Here is a 13644-nt window from a genome sequence, read left to right on the forward strand (position 1 = left end):
AAAACATATCTTGACAAGGAGAAAAACAGAAACTCCAAAAATTATTCCATAATTTAATATTGATGCCATTAACTTCATTCCTGAGACACAGCAATTGTGCTGTTGTAATTTGGGATAGATGGTAGAAGAGAGGTGAAAAATAGTGTGAGACCTCTGGTGATGTGAACATTTGCACTGTAAAGACAAAAATTATGTTGCTTGCATTGATTTCACTTTCTGTCAGACCCACATAAAATAGTAACAAACATACTGATTTTTCATTTTCTCTGGAGCATTTTCCTTATGCAGGTCAAAACTCTTCTGTAGAGAAGTTATTATTTCCAGATTTTCCTCATTTTACAGAAGAATTATTCTAACTTGCCAAAAGCTGTCAAAAATTCTTAATTACAGAAGTGTATTTAATATCTCAGTCAAGAGAAGAAACAACCTTCCAATAAAGTATAGGGAAAACTTGTCTAGAGTTCTCAGAAATCACTGTTATTTGGTAGAATTAAATACAAAAAATGTTTCTGTGGCCTAAAAAGAAAACCATTTTAATTTTAAGAACATGTGAAATGCACAACTCCCAGTAATATAACAGATTCATGCCTCCCCCACCCCGATTTCTTCAGTGAGATATCAGAACAAGGCATCTGGAAAAGAAGAGATTTATTTTATACATCATGTAGATAAGGGGAAATTTTCCCTCATACAAACTCTCCTTAATTGTAGAGTATTTGCAAATTTCCTGAGTATGTTTTATGGGTGAAGTAACTTTCTATACAAAACAATACACTTAGGTGCCAGTGTGTAACATGATCACATAGATCTCTAGGTTATTATACAACCTTAATTGGGAAAAGGTCTTCATTCATGACCAGAACATATGTCTTAAATTACTGGCCTTGGCTCATTCTGGAAGTTAATGTATCCAGAATGTGAATATTTTGTGTAATCAGTCAGGATATTTATAAATATCTAACACTCAAAGTTTCTATTTACCTGCTGGTGACTGCAAATCACAGTCCTATCTATTGTGTATGTGCTGTGAAGTAAATACATGTAAGCAGCACAAGATAAATGTATAGCACATACGCATACATTTCTGTTCAAGGCAGGTTAAAAACAACTAAGTAACAGCTGTGGCTCAATTCCTCCAGACACAGTTAGAACAAATACCCCTGCTTGAAGGGGTATTACCAAATCTTAACTTCCTTGTGTTGTTATGATTTGGTTTTCTTTGATTTTCAATAGTAAAAATGTTGTTGCATTTCATATGGTCTTCCTAAAACAAATCTCTTTTTATGGATTCCAATTAATCCATTTACTGCAACAAAGAGGAGCCTACAGCAGAACCATTCGTGTAGAAATAAACAGCTCCTTGTTCTCAAATCAAATTGGGAAAAACAAAAATAATGGGGGGGGGGGGGAGGAAAAGCTGCAGCAAAAGCCCCTGCAAGACTTTTCTGGCATTTACACCTGAGGCATACTTGTTTCTAACAAGCAAACGTCATCTCTCAATGTCTCCACTTCAGTATCTGTTCTTTAAGAAGAACAGATTCACACATTTGCTATTTACCTAATCATAAAAATTGGTATAATCAGGAGCTTTTTTACCTTCGTGTATATTAATTCAGGTACATTATGGGATAAAGACAGCAACTTTTCAAGAGTAGTGGATTTGATGAGAGCCTTACCCATACACACAAAACCACAGGGACATCGGCAAAACAGTCCAGCTCACTTTGAGTACACATATATTAAACAACCAACAATTTAGAGATTATTATGATACTAAAATACTGCATTGGATAAAGAGATACAAAGTAGGATGACAAGGACCATTTCATATGTTAATGTTTTTAAGATGTTCCTCATTTTCTGAAACAGCATAACAGCAAACACCATAAACAAGCTCTAAATGAAGCTTGATTACACTTTGAATATACCCATGAGACATACAGAAGAAAACAATAAATGGATAATAACACCAGCAGCAAACTGTGCACAGTTCTGTACAAGAAAAAGAAATCACTAGCCTGTAGTACCAAATTTCTGTATCAATCCAGCCTTCTACTGCCTACTTTAGAAGGATGACTGAAGGTCTGTTGCCACCGCAGGCCTGCATGCAACGAAGGTACCAGCTCCGTCTCTACAAGTAGCCCATAAACGCTGCTGCTTTTGCTTCCAACTGAAACTACTGACACATTCTCCAGTGTTTTCTGTAACACAGAACTGAGCTGCCTGACAATGACTACGAGCTAACTTAACTCCCAGTTGCTGATGAATATTGAAAGAAAAAAAAGCTGTATTAACTTAAATACCTATTGCCACAAAACGACAGAATTCCTTTAGAATTATAGGAACAACTTGTGCTTTCTACTGTCTGTGTGTCCTCTACATTCCCCACAACACACCACCACAACCTACCGTAAGATTACATGTAAAAGCCACGGTAACTTCTGAACAATTCAGGGAACAGAATTACTGAAAACAGAAAATCTTAACACTATTGTAAAAATTAATACAGTGCCTAAGAGTTACTGTATTCTGTAGCTGTTTCTCACTGCATCTTCACTAGCGAATTCAAGCAAGCCTGCAAATACTCCCTGGCACCTTAAGCTCACAGGAGTAAACGCGGCCTTCGTTTCAGGTTGTAAAACCCAGCAGCGTATAACCTGACATTTATTTATCCTGAGCTGAATAGCTGCATGGGACCTTTACTCCAGTTATTACCTACGCTAGGAAGAGAACTGTGCCCTGCAAGAGCGGATTTGTAGTAACGCCAGAAACAGTGAGAGGGGGCCTTTTCTTCAGCTGACTCGACCTGTGAGCATAACCGAGCTCTTTTAACTGGGTCGTAAGCATACAAACCGCCTCTGCCTCCACAGCTAGAGCATTTAAAAACTAGGAATCCGACAGCGCAGACGAAAGCTGTCTGACGAAACAGCGCTGAGACACAGAGACCATTACACGCTGCGCGGAGAGGAGGTGCAACGGCGCCTATTGGAGCTTTGTTTGGAAGAGGAGGGAACTTCCGCCCCCGGAACATGCGATAAGGACATCAGTGCGACTACACCACTACCAACAGCAGCGATGGCCGAGTGGTTAAGGCGTTGGACTTGAAATCCAATGGGTTCTTCCCGCGCAGGTTCGAACCCTGCTCGCTGCGACCCGTGGGGGTTACATTTTTTGTTTTCCTTTAGTCCCATTTTGCTTAAAACGTAGTCATTATTCCCACCGTCTCCTCTCCCTGTTAAATGCGCCTCGGCAGCAAAGAGCAATTCTCTGTTATTTATCCTACTGCCTGAACGTGCTTTCCCTGCTTTTATCAGGAGGTAAAAGGAGTACCAAAAAATTCTCAGGGTGTTTCCAGCGTTGCATCAAAACACTTGTGATGTTTTGAGGCTCAGTGGAATCAGTGTTCTTCCCACAGCTCAACTTCTAGGTCCTCTGTAGACAAGACAGACACTGTCAAGTGCAAAGCTCAGGATCAATTCAATGCATTACACATAGTGTCCTGATTTGCCCAGCCCCTGTGTCCTACAGCTGGTACAAAATAAATAGTAGCTTGTCAGCAGCTGGCCACTCTGTATTGCTCTGCCAGACCTCTGTTTTCATGAAGGAAGCTGGTCCTACTATCCTTGACCTGCAGTGAGGGGAATCCTAGATCATTTGTTGCTGTCTTTTATGGCCTTCTGCAGAGGCATAAAGTGCACATCCACAATTTGGCAATGAGGAAAGAAAACCTACAAAGTTATGCAACTAATTACCAGGAAAAATGTAAGAAGGCACTTCCTCCTACACACACACACACACAAATTCCCTCTTTCTGGCTGACCTAAACTGCCCATTCACCACTCTCAAGTGTCAATCTCCTCCTGCATGCAACCCCAGCAGTAGTGAAGAGACGGAAAGTTTGCAAAAGGCAAGTAAGAGAAGGCTGGAAATAAGAAACAGGCCATTTCCACAGACATCAGAATAGGCCAGAGTAGGAAAAAACACTGTTCTTTCTTCTCTAGAAGACAAAACCCCAACACAAACACACATGCAAGCTCATCCTTTCTAGCAGCGTGTTTTCTAAGTTCAGCTTAAGTTAATCAGAGAACGGAGGCAGAGGAAGAAGACAAAGTTTTGAAATATCCCTACTAAGAGCACAATAAAAGAGAGGGGACAAACAAACCACTGTTTAAGCTGGCAGGAAAATGAACTTTTCAAAGTGCTCCCTAAAAAGGCTTATAGGCATTTCAAGTTTGAGTGTTTGTTTCTGTTAAGGCACAACAAGCATTAGACATTACACTTGAGAGGGAATCTTAAACTGGTAAATACCCAACAACGGTACTGTTTAACACATAGACTCAACATTTAGGCATTTCCCTTAAGTTCTCACAAGTGAAGGTACATGCCAAGGGGTACTGGAATCAGTATCTCAGACCTTGCAGAAGAAACAGTACTTTTGCATTTACAAACTAAGTTAAGCATTCTTTGCTTCAGAGCAGCACTCCTGCTACTTTCACCTTAGTGTATTTGTATTCTAATAGCAGCTTAAAATTTGGTGCTTAGACCAGTACAACATTAGGTACTCTGTAAATTATCCATTTTTAGTGAGCACACACATTGCAAATAAACTTTTACATATATATAATTTCTTTTCCACATATAGGGTTCTATGTGTTTAATAAGTCAGGAATTTAAACTCTTCTTTTTTTCTTTTATAACTTGAAGATCCCACACACCCCTATAATCTGGAACACAAGAGAAAAGCTAAATTTATGTAATGCAGCTTTGGGTAGCATTGCAAATTAATACAATGACAGTATTGAAAGAGTCAAAATATTAAACACAGTGGTCAAGTTTTGCACTAAGTCCTTCTTTTCTACTGCATTATTGAAGAAGGGGACTTTTTTTTACTGACCACTTTAAATGTTTTATTTCCATAAGACATGTTTTTAATAGCTCTGGGGGAAATAAAGCACCAAGCCAGTATATATTTATTAGTAAGTTTGCAACTCTGAGATGTCTTTTTTCACTGGGACCTGGTTAATGATGGAAATTTCAAGTGACCATGGTTATTCTAAATTTTATACTGAAAAATAAGAAAAGTAACCCCAAAAAAATCCTCTCCAAGAAAATATTTGTATTCAGGAAGCCTTTTCTCCTTGAAACTGAATTTTCCTAAAATTTGCAGTTGAAAAACAAAAGATCAACAGTGAACACTCTTGTTATTTCCCACCCTTACCCTTCAGCAAGATTTAGGGAAATGTTCTTGTCAAGGCATTAAAGGAGAAGGACCATCTGTTTTCAGTTGTAGTTACTTTTTTGTAATTACAGAAGAAAAGACTTCCATGCATCAGCAGCACTAGTGTTCTGATAATCTCCTCTTGACTCCTATGCTAAAATATAGAGATGAAAAGTGAAAGAGTTTTAGTGCTACTGCTCTGATCTGCTCCCCTTTTTAAACTTCATCTCTAAGACTGAGAAAGAGCAGAGCAGTAAAAGTCGGGTGCTGGAGTCAGGACCCTAAATGGTACAGATAGGCTCAACATGGTACTTTCCCCATGTCTCTACCACTTGATACAATTTTCCTCCCCAAAACCTGGCTCAGGCCTCCTGCACACTGCCTTCACAGATCAGTGGGCACCAAGCCAGATTTGCGAAGAGATGTTTAAGATCTCCGGGCTCCTTTTTATCATCAGTTATCCACCCTGATGCAAGCACCCTGGTCCTTTGGCAAGGGCAGGCCAAGGATGGACATGTGAATCCTGGGGAAGACTCAGATCCTTTGAAAGAGAGAAGCTCAAGTAGCAGAAAGCATCAGAGATGCCCAGGCCTAACCAGCTGGAACAAGCTCTTACTCAGGTGGACCTTTCTGCTGATTCTCAATATAACTCACACAAAGCAGTTTGGGAAAAAGCAGGAGCTGACAATCTTCTACCCAGCATAAATTTGGGGCTGGAAATTAAGTGCTGATAAAAGACCAGCTGTGACAATCCTGACAAAGTAAATTAATTTTGTCATTGATGTCCAAGAGTCTAACTGCATCTCCCTAGAGAAGCTGTCTGCTTTTGGTTCCAAGAGGCCAATATTTTCAGAGAAGCAGCTTCAAGAAAACAGTCAGCAAACAGTTTTGTCAAAAGCAAAGAACCACATCATATATCAAGACTAGAAAGCTTCCAAACATCAGCAGCAAATTCCATTCTGTAGAAGTAAGTTCTCTCCCTTACTGCCCCATCAGAAGATGGAAGAAAGAGCAAACTATGAAGATGGAATACAGGGAAAGAAACTTGGTTTGCTCTAGCATCCATCACCTGTGACAGGTTGTGATATTCATCAGAGACCTAACACCTGTAGCAGTTCCCAGTCTATGCTGTGCACAACTGCAATGGCTCAGAGCCAGGGCAAGCAGAACACAAGGAGCCTCATCTTCTTCAACACGAGAAGGAAAAGAGATTAATACAGTTAAGGTGCAGGAAGAAACATGCAGAGTGCCCAACTCAAGGGGGAAGCTTGGTAACTCTTACAGAACAACAGAATGAGCATGGACACTAGGCTGGAATAAAATATCGAGTATAAACTAACAGACAAATATCACCATTTGATAGGGATAGAAGCAGGCAACTTGCTGAGTTGCATTATCTTTTGCTGTGTCATTTCATCAGCTTTACAACAGTTTCACTGCTTACCTTCCCAGCAGGCTTGTCTCTCATTTCAGGATATGAAAGTGTAAGATAGCAATGTTCGTACTCAGGAAATTAAAACTACTCAGTATCTGGTTTAATCATCAGGAGACTTGCTTCTACTGCAGACACAGGAACAAACTGCCCTTCTCTCCCCACCACTCATGCAAGGATGAAAACAAGCATTCACAAAATTACCTTATCTATCAGTCAGCATTACTCAGCTAGATTTTAAGTTTGTATTCAACATCAAAACTTTTACATTGCCACTGGACAATGTTGTCAAAACAACTTGGCAAATTCTGGAAAACCAAAATACTTGTGGAACATCATTGATCTTTTATATCCAACATTTGCACAGTAACAGGTATAATTACAGTAATTAAAGAGATACGAATTTTCTGTAATTCATGAACACACCTCCTTATAATCATAGAATCAACCAGGTTGGAAAAGACCTCCAAGATCATCCAGTCCAACCTAGCACCCAGCCCTATCCAGTAACTAGACAACGGCACTAAGTGCCTCATGCAGTCTTTTTTTTAACACCTCCAGGGGTGGTGACTTAGTTGCACAACTTAGAAAGCAGGAAAAATATGGACCTTAGAAGAAACGACCTTGGTTAGATGGAATAAATTCCAATTTCCACATTCACCAAGCAAGCATGATTTAACAAGTGCATACAACTGAAGTGGCATACTATGAGAGACAACCTAGCAAATGCTGTTCTGTTAAGACTGTTTCAGTCTGGTGCAATGGCTTACACATATGGGCTGCACTGTATTTAAGAAGTCTTATTAAAGTTATCATTAATATGAAGTGTTATCTAGGTTTGAAAATTAACTATACTTTTTATGCAAAAAGTTGCATAAATAAGATTTTTAAAACTTCATGTAAACTAATAAAAGGATTATTTACTATGTCACCAGGAAATACCTTAGACAGCAACATGAGGGTCATCTGGTTACTGGCTACACTCTGGTTTGCAAACCTAAGTATTTGATATATATCTACACCAGATGCTGTTTTCTTTTTCCTGATGTGATTTTGGAACTTTTTCACTGTATAGACAGCAGAGAAAAACACTGAGTAATAACTTGGTTATTACTGAGTAATAACTTGGTTATATACTTGATCAGTATATGCATCTCCAACTAAGCATCATGATGTCACATCTATTAAAAAAATCCAAAACAAACACAAAGAGAAGACTGAAAACAATGTGATAGTGGCATCTCAAAACAGATTAAAGCATCACTGTTCTCTCTAGGAGACAACCCAAAGCCTTTGTATGGATGAACAATTAGAAGAGTGTTCAGGTGTCAAAAAAACATACTTTAAAAATCAGTTCCTAATGATGTGCACAGTAGTTAAGATCACATTACAAAGCCATGAAGAGTACAATGTACAATCGAGTGCCTAAGTACAGTATAAAACTCATCTTTCCTTTGGTATACAAGCACCAAGTCTCATATCAGAGATAGGAAGGGAAATCCTAAACCACACATGTGTTTCTTTCTGAACAGGATGTGTAAGTATACCAATACATTATAGAAAAATAGATTAAGACCACCAGAAAAAGGCATGCACAAAAATGTTTGCCTTCTGAATTCTGACAATCATGCTCTGGATAGTGGTAGTAGCAATGATACTGATCAGAACTACTTTGAAAGGATAAATATTTCCTAGCTTTGTGTTTGTGGGTTTCTTCCTAGTAAAAAACCATGAATGTCACTAGAACTGTATACCTCTATATGACACAGCATATAGATTCATATAACCTAGGGTTTTAAATTCTTGGTTTTAATGATTTTATATCCATATTTAGAAAGAGAAATTTTGATTCTCTTTTTTTTTCCTCAAGTTTATACTTTAAGATATTTTAAGTTGATAATCTCGAGAAGTTAAGACAAAGTGACTTAGGTTTAATACAAATTATACCTGTGCTCATCAGTTTCATTATCAATAGCTGGCTAAATAGATGCTTAATTTCTAATATTAAAAGCCAGCTGATACCATTTCAGAGACCTAGAAACACGGTGTTAAAGGACATAACCTATTCTCTGTGTTTTGTTATCATCCTCATTCACCTGCACTCCCATCTGCTGTCACACAACTTCCAGCTGAAATCTTGTCAGCCCTCACAAGTCCAGCACTGGCCAGGTTTAATCAATACTTTTGATTGGGCTCCAGAGAATTTAGGTTTACTTCACAAGTCTATTTATTTTTATGCCAAGTTAGGCTAAATCATGTAGAGCTCTAGCTAACAAAAGTACTCAAGCATAATGCTCCATCACTGTGTAATGAAACACACTGAGTCAGACTTCAGAGATACCCAGAAAGTTCAGGGCCCTTTGTTACCTACTCAAAAAACTCACTAGAAGTGCTAAAGAAGAAAACAGGACTTCACCATCCTTAGAGGTATCTGCTCCCTCCCCAGCTTGCCCCTGATTCTAATAGTATATGTATTTGTTGCTGTTGTTCCCCAAACAGGAAAAGCATGGACTTGAGGGGTGGCCCACTGGCTGGATAAGGAATTGGCTGGATAACCACATCCAGAGAGTTACAGTCAATGGCCCAATGTCCAAATGGAGACCAGTGACAAGTGGCACCTGTCTGGGTACTGGGTACTCAGTACTGAGATCAGTGCTGTGTAACATCTTTGTCAGCAACATGGACAGAAAGGTGGAGGCACCCTCAGCACATTTGCAGATGACACCAAGCTATGTGGTCCTGCTGACAAACTGAAGGGAAGGGAGGCCATTGAGAACTCGGACAGGCAGGAAAGGTGGGCCCAAGCCAAACTGAAGTTCAACAAGGCCAAGTGTAAGGTCCAGCATTTGGGTCAAGGCAACTCCAAGTACAAATAAAGGCTGGGCAAGGAGTGGCTCGAGAGTGGTCTGGAAGAGAAGGACTTGAGGGTACCAGTTGATGAAAAATTCACCATGAGCTAGCAATGGTCACTGGCAGCCCCAAAGACAACCACATACTGGGCTGCATTGAAAGCAATGTAACCAGTAGGACAAGAGAGGCAATTCTGCCCCTCTGCTCTACTCTGGTAAGACCCCACCAGGAGTACTGCAGGTCTGGTGCCTTGAACATAAGTGAGGCCTGGTGCTGCTGGAGTGGGTCTAAAGGAGGACCACAAAGATGATCTAGAGGGGTGGTGTGCTTCTCCTATGGGGACAGGCTCAAAAGAGTTAAGGCTGTTCAGCCTAGAGAAATCACCACGGAGAGCTTAGAGCAGCCTACCAGTACCAGAAGGGGGCTTCAGGAGAGGTGGGGAAGGACTTTTTACAAGGGTTTGTAGTGACACAATGAGGGAAAATGGCTTGAAATTTAAGGAGGGGAAATTTAGACTGGAGATTAGGAAGAATTTTTTTACAGTGAGGGTGAGACTGGAACAGGCTGCCACGGGAGGTTGTGGATGGCCCCTCTCTGGAGGTGTTCAAAGCCAGGGTGGACAAAGCCTTGAGCAACCTGGTCTACTCTTCAAGCTCCCTTCCATCCTAAACCATTCTCTGAATCAATGAATCCTGCCCCCACAACTGCCCTTTTGCAGCTGTTTCCACTTTTCTGTCTTGGCCACGGACAAGTAACATGTAACTGGCTCTGCTGTCAGAGCTTGAGAACCCTTACACCCTCACCCTGCTCCAAATAATACTTAAGCAGGTGTGGATTGTGCTTACCTGTGCAGAAGATAAGGCACCACATTACTGTGGATGTCATGTCTGACATTTCCCAGATCTTTTCATGCTACTAGCATGGAAATGTAGCATTTTCTAAGAGTATTAAATACCTTTTTAAAGGGCAATTTATGCTTGAGGAGTGGGCCCTGAATGACCTAAAGCTGAGTGACACATCAGGTGCTTACTTCTGTCCTTTCCAACACAAGGAAGAAGCAAGTGTTGTGGAGGCAGGGAATTAACATGGCCGAGTCAGAAATACATATAAAAATAGAATTATTTTCCTGAAACCCCACCCCCAAAACCACATACAGAAATTAATTTAGTTTAATTAGCAGACTCAACTTGATTTAGACTACCTTAAAATGGATTCTTCAGATAAATTTGGCTATTTTAGAAGTCAGGAAATGGAAAAGACAAAGCCAACAAACACAGCCTTCCCAGTGTCAATCAGGCTGAGCAGAAAGTTACTACTCACAGGTGAGTTAGGCTGTCTGAGAGACCGGGCCGGCCAGACGCTTGTCAGCTCCCTCTTTCAGAAGGCATCCGAGGCTAGCTGGGTGCTTACGGTGGGCAGCCGCCCTAAGGAGGGTCGGTCTGGTCCGGCCCCTCAGGAGCTTGTCCCTCACAAGGCCAGGAGACCCTCTGCAGGAACTCTCCAGGCGGGGGAGAACTGTGAGGCGGGAACCCCCTCAGTACCTTGTCCTTCGCAAGGCCAGGAGCCCCTCTGCAGGAACTCCCCAGGCAGGGGACACCTCTCAGGCGGGAACCCCCTCAGTACCTTGTCCTTCGCAAGGCCAGGAGCCCCTCTGCAGGACCTCCCCAGGCGGGGGACACCTCTGAGGCGGGAACCCCCTCAGGAGCTTGTCCTTCGCAAGGCCAGGAGACCCTCTGCAGGAACTCCCCAGGCAGGGGACACCTCTGAGGCGGGAACCCCCTCAGGAGCTTGTCCTTCGCAAGGCCAGGAGACCCTCTGCAGGACCTCCCCAGGCGGGGGACACCTCTGAGGCGGGAACCCCCTCAGGAGCTTGTCCTTCGCAAGGCCAGGAGACCCTCTGCAGGACCTCCCCAGGCGGGGGACACCTCTGAGGCGGAAACCCCCTCAGGAGCTTGTCCTTCGCAAGGCCAGGAGACCCTCTGCAGGAACTCCCCAGGCAGGGGACACCTCTGAGGCGGGAACCCCCTCAGGAGCTTGTCCTTCGCAAGGCCAGGAGACCCTCTGCAGGACCTCCCCAGGCGGGGGACACCTCTGAGGCGGGAACCCCCTCAGGAGCTTGTCCTTCGCAAGGCCAGGAGACCCTCTGCAGGACCTCCCCAGGCGGGGGACACCTCTGAGGCGGGAACCCCCTCAGTACTTAGCCCTTTCCTAGACCAAGAGCTGAGTTACACTGCCGGGGCGCGAGGAGCGCAGCCAATCACCAGCCCCCTTCCAGCGCGGGCACGGCACGGGGCACCCCTCGTGCGCGAAGGGCCCTTTGCTCCTCCCCCTCCCCCCCGCGCTTGGAGCCTGCGGGCAGCGGAGGGGGCAGCGGAGGGGGCAGCGGAGGGCGCAGCCTGTGCCGCGCCTCTCCCGTGCAAGCCACGGAGCGAGAAGAATTTTGGGAGTATCCAGGACAGTGAGCTACCTACTTATTTCAGTGAACTTATCTGAATGACTTACAGGTTAGATCCCACCAATGCCGTCCTAAACAAAGGCTGCACAGCTTCCTGTTGGTTTCCAGTACCTCTGGGTTTGCTTTGTTAGAACTATATATAAGAAATACAGGAAATTAGACCATTTTAAGTTAAATATATTCCTAAATAGATTGGGGGGGCGGGGGGAGTATCCGACAGCATACTAGAGCACCAATTAATAACCTGCCCCCTTTGCTAGACCAAATGCAGATCAGAGTAGAGATCTCTAGCAGGTGTTGCAAAATGTGAGTTTTGTCACTGGCTAAGTCTTCCAACTGTCTTCAATTATTCCTTTAGAACAAATAACTAAAGGTTATTTGCACTGCTAAAATAAACCCTGTCATAATTAGCCTGTGAAGACATCAGTTTCAATGACATGAAAAATGAGATGCTGTTCAAAGGTCTCATTTCTCAAGGGAAGTCAGCCAGCTAAATTATCCATCCAACTACCCTCTTTTACCTTTAAGAGCAAGTAAAATGGAGAGAGGAGAATCTGAGCTGCCATCTGATTCCAAGTACTCCAGCAGGTTGCATTTCCATCTTCTTGGTCGTGAGAGAAAAACTGTACCCTACTACTTTGGATCCTTTTCAGTTTCTTCTGTTACTACTGTATGAAACCCTTTACAGCGTCTTTCTTGATCAAATACTTTCATATAAAAGGAAAGCTGTGCAGGTACTAGGGGGAAAAAAGTGATTATATTTAGCAGGTATTACAGAGAAGTATTAACCTCATCTCTAAGTTTCCAGATGCAAAATATGCAAGGAAAAAGCATGTAGAGAAATGAGAAGGATGAATGAGCAGGATGAGGTACTGCTACTGATGCCATCACATCTAGGATCAGCATGGCTGTATGAGCAGAATGCCAGCTCTTGCAGGTTTTACAGACTAGTACAACTAGCATCAATACTGGTATCAGCCCTGTAAAGGTCTGGGTACAGGAATAAAGAGAGTGATGAGGTTAAGAGGATATGCATAGTACCAGGGTTCCACTGGCAGGCATTTGTGTTACAATTTACAGTGAGCAGGCACCAAGCAGAAGCATAACAGGTCAGTTAGCACATCATATCCCAGCACAGGAGAGCCAAACCATTCCAGGGAGAGACAGACATCATAGCTAGACTTTCCTAAGCTTTGACCAACCGAGAGGACAAATACCAAACAATTCAGAAGGAATCTCTGTGGTGGGTAGAAGGTTTCAAAGTGAAACATTAAAACAATTCCCTTGGGTATGTATGTGGTTTTATTTGTAGCAGATGGAACTACTTGACTGCACAAAACCAGAAGGCCAATACCTAACATTTCAATCCCGATTACAAAGAAGCAAGCAAATACAAAATAAATACAACAGAAATTGGAAGTTGCCCAAAATACCAAAAACTTTTGATCTGAGTTTTTGTAGGCATTAAAGCTGACTGGCCAGATTCTTCACCAGAGAAAGCCCAGATAAAACTGTCTACCAGGCCAAAGCAGAGAAGGAAATTACTATTAAGCCACAAAACAATTGCTGGCACATATACTAGGGCTGTCAGTTTTCCACCAAAAAGTCTTAAGAAGAAAAACGTTTCTAACTGGAGAAGTAAAATTCTGGAAACTATCTTCTGAAGTAAATAGCTGATACAAGAAACAT

General features: G+C 42.3%; 1 non-coding gene across 1 annotated transcript; it reads left to right on the forward strand.

Moving 5' to 3' along the window:
• The first annotated feature begins 3069 nt into the window (after window positions 1-3069).
• Window positions 3070-3151, forward strand: TRNAS-UGA (transfer RNA serine (anticodon UGA)). Its single transcript has one exon. It is a non-coding gene; the product is annotated as a tRNA-Ser (tRNA).
• The last annotated feature ends 10493 nt before the right edge of the window (window positions 3152-13644 follow it).

Source organism: Pogoniulus pusillus, chromosome 6 (genome assembly GCF_015220805.1).
Source record: "Pogoniulus pusillus isolate bPogPus1 chromosome 6, bPogPus1.pri, whole genome shotgun sequence".
In the NCBI taxonomy this organism is placed as follows: Eukaryota; Metazoa; Chordata; class Aves; order Piciformes; family Lybiidae; genus Pogoniulus; species Pogoniulus pusillus.